Here is a 12,895-nt window from a genome sequence, read left to right on the forward strand (position 1 = left end):
GGTATCGGCGAGTACCAACAAATAGGGCACCGATACCATTTTGAGAGCTAAAACTTTATTCAACTATTGACACCCATTCCAGGTAGGCAATTAAAAGGTCTACTGGATTCACTTTGTATTAGTATTTTTCCTGCTTCACAAAGGTAGGCAGCAGCTTGTCAAAGCCATGATGGCAATTGTTTTACATCCAAGTAGTTTGCAATTCTTTATATATACACACACATAAATTTCAAACAGATGGTATCGGTATGGTATCAGTATCGGCCGATACTGCACACCCAGGTATCGGGTATCAGTATCGGGGCCAAAAAATGGCATTGGCACAACACTAATTCTATAATAAGTATAAAATTAGCCATTTCTGTTTATGTCGAACCCCATTTTGCTGACAGACACAGCCTTGATTTCGCTTTTGTTGCTTCTACATAATGTGTGTTGATTTTGTTTCTCATTGCAAATATTTTCTTCTTGCTCAAAGAGTAACTGTTTTTGAGGAGTTCTTTCCCAAAGAACTCAAAGCTACTAAATGAGCGACTCTTGCCATTAACTCTGTTTCCTTAACATAGAAAGAATTCTCCAGCACCTCGAAGCAAGTAATTCCCTTCCACTGTCACTATATCCAAGCCTATGAGGGGTGGCTGCAAAGTCACTGACTTCTATTTATCCCAGAGGTTCCTTAAAAACAAAACATTTTTCCAGATGGCCACAATAACTGGATCTGACTACATATCCAACATAGTCCACATTTTTACAAATTTTCATTTTTACAAATTTTAAAAATGTGTAGAGATTTTAATTGTTTGCTTATATTTGGAAAAGAGAATGCACAATTACTTCTCAGAAGCACTTCACTGTGTTGACCATTTAAACATTTATGATTTACATCCATTAGTAGAATTAAGGGACCATGATTACACGTGACTTGGTGTGGGTGAATAGGTCAAAAGATGCCTCAATCATCCTCTTCTACCTCAGATCTACTCATGCTTAAGGCTGTAAGTTTTCAGTTTTTTTTAAACCAAAAGAACCATTTATTTTTAAAACAGCATCTATATGTTCCAAATAAAAAGCACCAGTGACAATCCTTAGGACAGATGCCACCTCTCTTCATCTCCCTTGTCTGTCTCTCATTCTCCTTTCAGAAATTAATCAGCCAACGTGTACTTGGGAAATGAGGTGACATTTTCCTGTAATGAGAGCGATGGGTAGAAGGGAAGAATTCAGTGCATTTCCAGGGCCTGCCATCGACAGAGATTGACATTTTCCATTACAGAGTCAAAAATGTACATGTGTTGCTCCATCAGAGTTGCTGTGTTTCCGTGTGTGTGGTTGTGTGGCAGCAGGCGACAAGGAGGTCATCTATCTTGTTGCAGCCATATCCCAAACTCTATGTGTGTGTACATTTGTGCATATTAGTAAAAGTGTGTGTGGGCATTTGTGGAGCTCCTCTGTGTGTTTTAATACAAAAAGTGTGGATATGACACAGAGTGTGTGTTGTGTGTGTGAAGAGAGAGAGGGTACTGGTAAGGTGAAAAAGCATGATTTATGGGAGGGAGTGGTGCTGGAAAGCAGTAGGTACAACAACGCCTGTAAATCCTGATAAAAAAAAACTGGATAGAAGTAATTTAATGCCATCAATCTTCTGACCTGGGAGCTGTGATATATTGGCAGGTTGGAAAGTGTGAGCGTTGGCTTAGGTTTGTGTGCAAAGGATTTACAGAAACAAGTTAAACCCTCACTTCAACAAGACAAACCTGCTTTTAACAATGCCTTACAATGATGGTGCTCAATGTGTGAGGAGCCAATCGAATGGCCGCAATAAAACATAAATACACAACAGGAGCTAAGTTGATTTTGCAAGCAAAACATTTAAATGAGAGAGAGGAACTGTGAACATATTAGGACTATCAGAAAGAACGATAGTAGACATACGATCTTTCCAGCAAAGCCATTTTGTACGGACAATATTCTTACTCCAGCAAAAGATGACTTTGTGGCTGATTTTAAAACATGCTAAATAAAAACAGGCAAATAAAGTTTAGTTTCAGGTTTCATAGATTACGATGGGACTGATTAAATTTTGCGTATTTATCTGCAAGTACCTGATGAAGGTGAAAATGCAAAATTTTTATGCCTGCCATTATGTTTTTATACATGCAAACCTTTAGTAGTTTGTGACTTGAGTATGAACTTCATCTCTAAAAATTCTATTTACAGCTAGTGTGTAGCTGTTGAAATGTTCTCAAAGAAATGAAGACATAGTTACAAAGTCCATGTTTGAAAATAAATGCAACCGTTTTTTTCAAGAGTTTGTGCATGGACAGATGTTTGTTTAGTCTAAAGCAGCGGTCCCCAACCTTTTTGCACCATGGACCGCTATATGTCAGACAATATTTTCGATCAATGAATGATACATAAAAAAAATATATACAAAACCTATTATGTAGAATTAGTTGGAGCTTGTTTCTCCGGTTCCATCTAGGCATACTCGGAGACAATGACACACTTAAGTGTGCTCCTGATGTCCAGTCTGCTCCGTAGCTTTGTTTTGGTCGCTGTAACCACAGAAAATCCCACTTCACAAAGATAGGATGTTATAGATAGGATGAGTCTTGACCTGAATTAACCTGTGTCAAGAGGCACAGATGCACCGACTGATGTAATTTGGAGAGGAGACCGCAATTTTTTATATTTTTCAAAATAAAACATCACTCAGACTCTGATCATCGATAAATTATATATATATATATATATATACATACATACTTTTTTCTGTGCGGCCCGGTACCAAATGGTGGTTGGGGACCGCTGGTCTAAAGGATTGCTAAATAAGTGCCGATATGAAATACTTTCCCATAATTTGGACCTGAAAAGTGTTAAGTCATATTGCTGATGAAACCTCTGGACTTTGCTTTCCAAGTCTGAAGATGTTTCGCTTGCCATCTTGGAAGATTTTTCAATTCAAAATATCTGGATTAGCGTTGAGTTCCAAGCTTTATAGAGTAGACCAACAAAGCCTTGTAATGGCTTAAAAAACATGCAAATTGAACCAACAATTTGGAACTCAACATTTTTCTGGACATTTTAAACTAAAAAGCTTCCCTAATGGGAAGTGAAACATCTTCAGACTTGGAAAGCAAAGTTTTAACTTTTGTAACTTTTCTGTTAAGTCAAATTCTATATTTTTTCTAACTGCATATGAAGCCGGCCAACAGTAAACATAACACACTGAAATAGAATTAAATAGAAAATAACAGCCAACAAAACTATTTCAATAAATATTAGGCATTTCAGGTTATACAGCTTAAAACAGGACAAACATTTTCTATATACTTTCTCCTTCCTTTCCCTTTGGTTGAAGATTGAGTTAAGCTCAATATGTTTGGAAAGAGTTTTCAGAAGTTAGCTTGCTTTTAGTGGTTTTATTCTTCTTAAGTCTAAATCAGTCTGTGTTTCAGTTATTCAAACAGGTGTGTCTTTTGTATAAATCTTTTGTACAAACCATTAAGTTCTCATCCCAACCATCAAGATAGATATTGTACTATGAATGATGTGTGTATTAATTGTTGAAGCTAGTTGCAAATTATTCTCTCCATCAAAATAATTTTTTTTTTATATGTAATATGTAAAATGTAAACTCAAAATCTCAACCCTGTAATAGTAAATTAAATATTTATCATTCATTTCCCATTGTGATCAAACATCAAGGCCAAATAAAACCTGCAAACATCGAGACTTTCTTATATCCTCACTGCTCTCAACAGGCCCAGTAAGTGTTTACACTCATTTATACAGTTTTAGCTGCTCAGTGTTTTCTACAACCATGCTGTTATTCTTAGTCTTTCCATAGTTTTTTTGGAAATTGGCTGCTTCTGTTTTGTTTTTGTTTTTAACTTGAAAGTTTTATGTAATCTGAGTGTTATCTTTAATGATTATATAGTATATATTCCCCTTTAGTGTCTAATTTCAACTATGACATTGGCTCTTTAAAATCTTGTCCTTCTTTTATGTACCTTTATGTGTTAGCTTGTGTTTTTGCAAGGCTACTGAGACACATGAATTCCCCCATTGTACAACAGTAAAAGATATTGGTATTCTGTTTGAATCCATTCTCCTTACACCACCGCTTAACTTGGGTGCCATCCTTAACTTGGTAATAAATCCCTGGTTTTATCCGTCTGTGAGCTCAGACTGAAGGCTGAAGCACCAACGGCCTTGTGTTTTTTGCTCCCTGGAGGCCAATAGGATTTTACATTCACTGGCCTACAAGTTAATAAGAGAGTGATTTATAGCTTGTCTGGGATTCATCCATCTCACCGCAACTGGTGTCGGTACTCTGCTTTTTTGTCCTCCCCTAAATGGTATTAAAAGCCCAGGCAGAATCACCAATTACAAACCCAAAAGTAGTTGAACATTATCTTCTCTCATTGACACGGTGTGCTTATTATCTAATTATAAACTATGATGTTTTCTCATTTCATTTTATTTAAACTCTTATATAGAAACAACAACTGTATAGTTAAAACCCCTCCAGAAAGCACTTCTGATAGGATACATAGTTATGTAAAGCTATAAAAGAAAACATACTTGTGTATTAAACTATAGTCTTTACTCAGGACACAATCTTTTTTTGCTGCTTAACTGTTCAGTTTGATCCCAGAACTATTATCTCCTTGCTGTCTACTCTGGCTGGAATATCAGAGAGCTTGCAGTGATGCTGTTATCTTTCTGTGTGACATACTAGACTGTTGAGGCCTTGAGAAATGATTTAATTTACCCCTATAGGCACAAATCACCTAGAGTAAAACATCCACACATACACACCCACTCATATACGCACTCACACAAAAAGACATTTACTAGCTCACTCAAACAGATCATATACTTCTGACCATGCAAAATTAAGTAAATCCAGAGTCCACACATGCACACTGAAAGGACAGTGCCACAAAACAGCATCTTATTCATGCAGCACTAATACTGATGTGGGTAACTCATATTTCTATCCATAACTTCAAAACTAGCCTTCTCTCTGGCATCCTACATGTCCTTTGGTGAAGACTGAACTTGATGCAAATTTCCAGAAATTTTGTATATATGATGACATATGTAGAGATACCGTTATATTTCTGTGACATGCTAGGCTGCAGAGGCCTACAAATGCTTAACGTAGACAACAACAAGATTGGTCTCAAGTAAAGGAATCGAATTGTCCTCTTGATGAAGCTGTTCAATTTTGTGTTTTGCTTTGTTTTATTTTGGTAAGTAAAGGCAGGAAACGGAATAGATTTTTTGAGCCTTAGACACTTTGAGCCTTTCAAAAACTACCACATGCAGATGATAAACTGTTTCTTTCCTACATAAAGCCATCTGTGAGCAGGTCTAACATCACCTTCTAGATTAGTGCTTCTATGTACTTTTTCTGTGTCTGCTTCTACACTATATTGCCAAAAGTATTTGCTCACCCATCCAAATTATTGGAATCAGGTGTTCCAATCACTTCCATGGCCACAGGTGTATAAATTCAAGCACCTAGGCATGCAGACTGTTTTTACAAACATTTGTGAAAGAATGGGTCGCTCTCAGGAGCTCAGTGAATTCCAGCGTGGAACTGTGATAGGATGCCACCTGTGCAACAAATCCAGTCGTGAAATTTCCTCGCTCCTAAATATTCCACAGTCAACTGTCAGCTGTATTATAAGAAAATGGAAGTGTTTGGGAACGACAGCAACTCAGCCACGAAGTGGTAGGCCACGTAAACTGACGGAGCGGGGTCAGCGGATGCTGACGCGCATAGTGCGAAGAGGTCGCCAACTTTCTGCAGAGTCAATCACTACAGACCTCCAAACTTCATGTGGCCTTCAGATTAGCTCAAGAACAGTGCGCAGAGAGCTTCATGGAATGGGTTTCCATGGTCGAGCAGCTGCATCCAAGCCATACATCACCAAGTGCAATGCAAAGCGTCGGATGCGGTGGTGTAAAGCACGCCGCCACTGGACTCTAGAGCAGTGGAGACGCGTTCTCTGGAGTGACGAATCGCGCTTCTCCATCTGGCAATCTGATGGACGGGTCTGGGTTTGGCGGTTGCCAGGAGAACGGTACTTGTCTGACTGCATTGTGCCAAGTGTAAAGTTTGGTGGAGGGGGGATTATGGTGTGGGGTTGTTTTTCAGGAGCTGGGCTTGGCCCCTTAGTTCCAGTGAAAGGAACTCTGAATGCTTCAGCATACCAAGACATTTTGGACAATTCCATGCTCCCAACTTTGTGGGAACAGTTTGGAGCTGGCCCCTTCCTCTTCCAACATGACTGTGCACCAGTGCACAAAGCAAGGTCCATAAAGACATGGATGACAGAGTCTGGTGTGGATGAACTTGACTGGCCTGCACAGAGTCCTGACCTCAACCCGATAGAACACCTTTGGGATGAATTAGAGCGGAGACTGAGAGCCAGGCCTTCTCGTCCAACATCAGTGTGCGACCTCACAAATGCGCTTCTGGAAGAATGGTCAAAAATTCCCATAAACACACTCCTAAACCTTGTGGACAGCCTTCCCAGAAGAGTTGAAGCTGTTCTAGCTGCAAAGGGTGGACCGACGTCATATTGAACCCTATGGATTAGGAACGGGATGTCACTTAAGCTCATATGTGAGTCAAGGCAGGTGAGCAAATACTTTTGGCAATATAGTGTATCTTCTTATACCTCCAGTTAGCCTCAGTAGAAAGAAGCTGAAACTGAGCCCGGGGCTGCTGGAATTTTCAACCTGTTAAAATTTAGTTTGCCTCTGCTTCCCTTTCCATTGTCACTGCCTAAATCCTGGAAGTACACTTCGCTGCAGCAAACAGAAAGGGGCGGGGACGGACCACTGTCAGTCTCATACCTTATATGGAAATGGGACCATTTCATTACGGAACTGACGGGGGCGCTAGTGACACTATTTCCTGTACCGACCGTTTCATAATAATTATAATAATAATAATAACATATTTTATTTGACAACGCCTTTCAAAACACCCAAGAACACTTTCAACATTAAAAATACTAATTAAACAGTAAAGAAATGGCTACAAAACGTGATATGTCACGGGGCATGTCTGTCACGTGGTATGTCCCTTTTTTATTTTGAAATCTTTATTTAAAATTATATTAGTAACAATCTAAAATAAGCAACAATAAGGAATCATTATGGAGATGTATTTATCTATCCTTACACCCTATATATGTCTAACAAAAGTCATAAAAAATAAAATAAAATCAATATTTTGGAGACAAATGTACATTACATTAAGAGCACATTTATCCATCCATTAATTTTTATGAATTATCCTCAAGTGGGGTCATGAAGGCTGCTGACCCTGGACAGATCCCCAGTCCATCGCTGATTAAGAAAACAGATAAAAACAAATACATGCTGGTGCTGAAGTTCAAATAATATATTTTGATGTTGTGAACGGTACTCTTAAAATAAATAAGTTAAAATCTAAAATATAATAGCCCTTGGCTTATTTAATAAGAACTAGATGGAAAAGAGGTTTGGTCTGTAAAACATTTAGTCGACAATTTTGGCCAACTTAGTACGTCCATTCACGGTGCACTTTTGTTGTTTATTTGCCAAATATTTTTTCTTATTATTCTCATTGTGAATATAATTTACAAACAAACCAAAGGACTTTTGAACTTTTAACAAGTGCCATTCGGTAACTAGAATATACTTGGTTGCAGGTGACCTGGCTCAATTATTATCATTATTGACCATAATGTCTCCTATAAGGACTCCAGCTCCACTAGTAAACTGACTGGTGTCCCACTATTCCATTTAGAAATACCAAATTAATTTTATCAATTGCAATAAATTCATAAACTGCACTCCAAAAACATGAATATCCAATTGTAGCAAAACCCAAAGTGATTAATTAAAACCTTAAATGTAGCTTCAACCTGGAAAGACTCGCACAGAAAGTAGGTTTTAGAAAGTTCATTTGACAATAATCTTCAACTTTCTGATCCCGGCAGTAGACACTGTACTGGTAACCACCAGAGAATTATCTTTTTTCTACATGAAAACCTTTTTTAATAAAGTCTGTCTTCATCTCACCTGCTCAGCCAATCACCTGCTCAGGTGCCTCCCTCCCAGCCTAACGGCGCCGGTCTCAAGTCCTTCACCCTTCATAAAGTCCAGCTTGATGTGTGCAACTGCTCCTCACCTGAGCTTCCATCACCTCCACCCTGATTACACCTTCGCTTTGCTGGTTTAATCTTATGTTTGTATCTGAACAATATGTTTCTGCAACTTATTTTTTATTACATAAAACAAGTTGATTCTAACTGTTAAAACATAAACAACTTGTCTGTATGTCAGGTTTGTAAAGAAAATTTGTATTGATTCCAGTCATTGTTCAAAAATGTATAGGAAACATTCTATATTGCAAGTTATTAGCTTTGCTTGCATTTAAAATTTTCCAACAAGATTTTCCAATGGTTAAACAACGCTGTTACAATATATTTACAACTACTTTATTGGTTCTACTGTCTCTCCAACAAATTACAGCCACAATGTAACTTTGTGGAAACGACACCATTTCTATGAAAACTAAATGATGTAAATCAACTGAGCTACAACAAAAGGAACTTTCAAAAATGTAAATAATATTGAAAGAACACATTATGAAAAAGGAGGACTGCACAAGTCAAAAGGTAAATATTCTTTATCAGAAACAATTTCAAATGGCATGTCACAAAAAAAACTAACAATATGTGACAGATTGTGGAAAGCAACTTATATTTTCTTTGAATTCAATGTTGGCACTCAGGGCAAAGTCCAGGTATGCCATCACAGTAGTAACGAGGGTACTCTCCTCTCCTCCGCATCTGACAATAAAAAAAAAAAAAAAAAAAAATAATAAAAAACAGGTGCATTGCAAGACTGTCATACAGGAAGAATGGATGATACATATGATTATGAATGAATCTTACCTGTAAGATTGGCGGTATCCTTTCTACCTGCATGGTAATGAGCATTAAACAATAATTAATACTTTATATCTCTCAGTATCTTATCCTTTCATCTCTAATGATATAAAAAAAAGTTGTCCAAATAATGAATTTTAATAAAAAAAATAAAAAAAAATCATTTAGGGTTTCAGTCTCATTTGCACACAAAGATACACAAATCAAAATTACTAGTTATGTGTAAATTAAAAAAATGAACCTCAATTTGTGCCTCGGCTCCTTTGGCATAGGTGTGGTCATCAGCACACAGAGTCTGTAAAAATACAGATATGTTCTAAGTGAAAGATGAATGCAAGTCCAAATAACATCAAAACTGCTTCAACCCTTTTAATTCTTCTATCCTGATTTTCTTTCAGACTTAAAAAAATAAGCATAGAACAGAAGTACACTGTGAATGGACATAATACAAATTCTATGACTTAAAACAACAAAGTGATGAATTTTAGCTACAGCTTACCTCACATTTTGCCCTCTCATCAACTTTTTTTCCGCTTTCTCTCCTTTTGTAGTTCTTCTCTGGACCTTTTAAAAAGGACAAATTGAAGGTTTTCTTAAAAAACTGAATCTAGAAAAGCGTATTAATTTACTATGTGAAAAAAATTTTAAGAAGGTAAAATTACCTTTTGTTGATTTTGTGGGTTTTGCATTATGGATCGTGTGCCGAACACCAGTGCAAAAACTTTTCAAACTTCTTTCTTTCTTCTTCCTTTCCTCTTAAACCCGCGTCTTTAAGGCATTTATACTAGTGATTATGAAAATAGCGCCCCCTTCATTTCCGGAATGCAATAGTCCCATTTCCAAATAATGTATGGGACTGACGGAAAGGTCCGTCCCCGCCCCTTTCTGTTTGCTGCAGCGAGATCCTTCTCAAATCCTGGGGGGATTGATGCAAAGTCCATGACATTGTGTAAACAACTGACCACTGTCACTAGATGCTCATCCAGGAGAAGGGAATTTTGCTTAGATAAAAAATTATAAAAAATAAAAACTTAAACTAATCTGTTGGTACAATTTGTTTTAATTGTCAGTGCAAAGGGCTTTACAAGTTGATAATGGCCATATTGTTAGGAATCCAGTTGGTGTGGGTTGTGTTTTTTTGTGTCTTTCTCTTCCTCCAAAACCAGGTGGTGCCCTCTTCTCGTTGGTCCTCTCGCAGCTGGTTGGTTCATCACTGAGGACTACTTAAGTGGTGGACTGTCACCATCTCGACGCCAGAGTGTTTGCCAGTTTTGGGTACTTTAGCCAAGCTGAGATTAGCTGAGTCTAACTTAGTCTTTGTTTCTCTGAGTCTAACTGTGTTTTTTTGTATTTGCCTTTCGGCAGGAAGCCATCCTGCAAGCTAGATGTTTTTGGCCTTCTTCCCCTGGAAGGATTGTTTGAGTCTCACACTGAGCAGGGGATTAACCTCCACAAGTTCCGTCACCTCCTGGATTTCAAGTGAAGTCCGCTCCATAGTGCCCCAGAAACCAAGTCTAAACCTGTCCGCCCTCCAACGAGCTACTCCCTCTGGTTAACCCACACAACACTGGATTCTAGAAAGAAAGTTTTCTCCACTAACGTGAGTCCCGTTTTCTCTGTTTATCCAAAGTCATCGTTCAAAGTTCCCACGGACCCCTAACTAACCTCTGATACTTCCCTTCCCACTTCCAGTTCCGGTTCACCAGTACCCTGAGTTTCCTGAATCCAACCCCGTTCACCTCCATGGTTCATTCAAATAAACTTGTTTAACTTTCGCCCTGTCTCTCTTAGTGGTTCTCTGCATTTTGGGTCAGATCTCTTAAATACATCATGACACACATAAACTAAAGAAATTAAACAAGTTCTGCTTATGCTGATATGTGTCTGTGAGGGGGATCCTTTTTTGGCATCAAAATGAGGACCAATTCACTATTTAATATCCACCAAACTGAAGACTGTTTGTTTTTACCAATTTAAAGACATTTTGGTGTTCTCACTTTCTTTTTTGTTAACGGTTAAGCTTTAGGACCAAGCAGGGTAAGTTTATTTTTCACTACTAAAGTATTATTTGATTTTGGTTTAATGTTTGGGTAAGTTATTTACAGATATTTGTTATGTTTAAGGGTATTGTCCGGGCTACACCCAGCAGAATAAATCTACCCATAGGAATTCATTTACATTCAGTTTATTTATATAGCACCAATTCATAACACGTTTCATCTCAGGGCCCTGGGTTCCTAAGCAAGACCCCTAACCCCACACTGCTCCCTGGGTGCCACACAATGCCAACCCACTGCTGCCAATGGAGATGGGTTAAATGCAGGGAATGAATTTCCCCATGGTGGGACAATAAAGGGATTTAAATCAGATGGCGACAGTGGAAAGAAAAACTTCCTGTTAACAGAAAGACACCTCCATCAGAACCAGGCTCAGTGCAAGCTGCCATCTGCCGAGGCAGACTGGGGGTCAAGGAGACAGAGGCAGACATGCAAAAAGAAGCAAAAATGCAAATGATAACTGTCAACCAGCTCAACAGGCTGCCCCATCCAGGAAACACACAGCCAGGCAGATGAGGTCCGAGCCAGCTCCCATGTCAGAGTATGAAAGAGAACACATCCAGTTAGTCACAGTCAGAGAAACAGAACTACACTGTATTGATTGCAGCAGCCCAGATGATATTTCTTTCCAGGATGATGTCACAGCCAAGCAGGAACAGATCAGATGAAGCTAGTAAGATGAGAAAAAGCAAAGAGAGCATAAGGTTAGAGATTAAACTATCAAATACTGGAGAATAGCAATAGAATGAAGCAGAATGATGAAAAGGGGTCCCTATGTCTTCCAGCAGTCTAAGCCTATAGCAGCAGTTTGCCTCTCATTCTACTTTTACTAATTCTAGGGACCGCTAGTAAACCTGCAGATTGAGTGCTCTGTTAAGAACATAAGGTACAGTCAGATCTCTGATGTAAGAAGGAACTTGGCTATTTAAGGCTTTATATATTAGAAGAAGGATTTTATTCTGGATTTAACAGGAAGCTAGGATAGTAGAAATATGCTCTCATTTTAATTTTCATCAGAATTCTGGCTACAGAATTTTGCAAACAAAAGAATACCCATAGAGATCAGACATTTTTTTGCTTTTACAGTTACCTATGGAACAGAAAATTCAAGTAATGTTTAACGATTACTTCACGTAAAAAATATTTTGAAACTGTATATCCTACACAATTCTGCAATTACGGTTGCAAATCTATCAAAAATACATGACCTGGTTGCATAATTGTGTATTCAGTCTTCTTTGTTACACTCTATGAAGTATTGAGCATCAGATTAGCCAAAATTGATTATCTATGGCAGGATTTCCTCATTTGCATCCCACGCAAAATACAGCTCTGAGTAGTTATAGATGACCAAAAAATAACAATTGTATGTCAGCCACAATATTTCTATCCAATCAGGTCATTTCCCACAAGTTCTGAAAACTAAACTAATCAAAAAGAAACCAAATCAAGGTTAAGTTTTTACAGGTCGTTATCCAATCTAATATTTATGGTAGACCTCAACTTCTTTGTGCCAAAAAATTTGGGTGAGAAAAATGTAATGGAAGGACACTGATTGGACCCCCTAGGGTGCATTCTTGGGGAACTTTTATTCAACATAGATTTGATCAAACTTGCTCAGATTATAGAGTACTACAAAAGCTCTTAATACATGCTTGCTGAAGACGGAACTTCATATCTCTGTGTCACTGCATGACCAGGGTCCACTGCTGTCACTTTTTTCTTCTGTTTTAAATGTAGATGGACACATAAAAATGAGGACTCATGAAAGAACTGTTTGTACGTATAAATTCATTCAGCCATAATCAGGGGATTCTAGCTGTAGCAGCTGAAGCTGTGAGCTAACTCTGGAGCTTTCCTTCTTTGGTCTAAAGA

The 12,895-nt window shown here is 38.1% G+C and overlaps 1 long non-coding RNA gene across 1 annotated transcript; it reads right to left on the minus strand.

Annotated features, from left to right (window-relative positions):
- Positions 1–8,683: 8,683 nt before the first annotated feature.
- Positions 8,684–9,738, minus strand: LOC119775298. Its single transcript, XR_005279629.1, has 5 exons — positions 9,626–9,738; positions 9,463–9,527; positions 9,205–9,258; positions 8,970–8,996; positions 8,684–8,864 (listed from the first exon to the last, which is right to left on the minus strand). It is a non-coding gene; the product is annotated as an uncharacterized LOC119775298 (long non-coding RNA).
- Between the last annotated feature and the right edge of the window lie 3,157 nt (positions 9,739–12,895).

The sequence above is a fragment of the Cyprinodon tularosa genome, unplaced genomic scaffold (genome assembly GCF_016077235.1).
Source record: "Cyprinodon tularosa strain WSP-4 unplaced genomic scaffold, ASM1607723v1 ctg864, whole genome shotgun sequence".
Classification (NCBI taxonomy): Eukaryota; Metazoa; Chordata; class Actinopteri; order Cyprinodontiformes; family Cyprinodontidae; genus Cyprinodon; species Cyprinodon tularosa.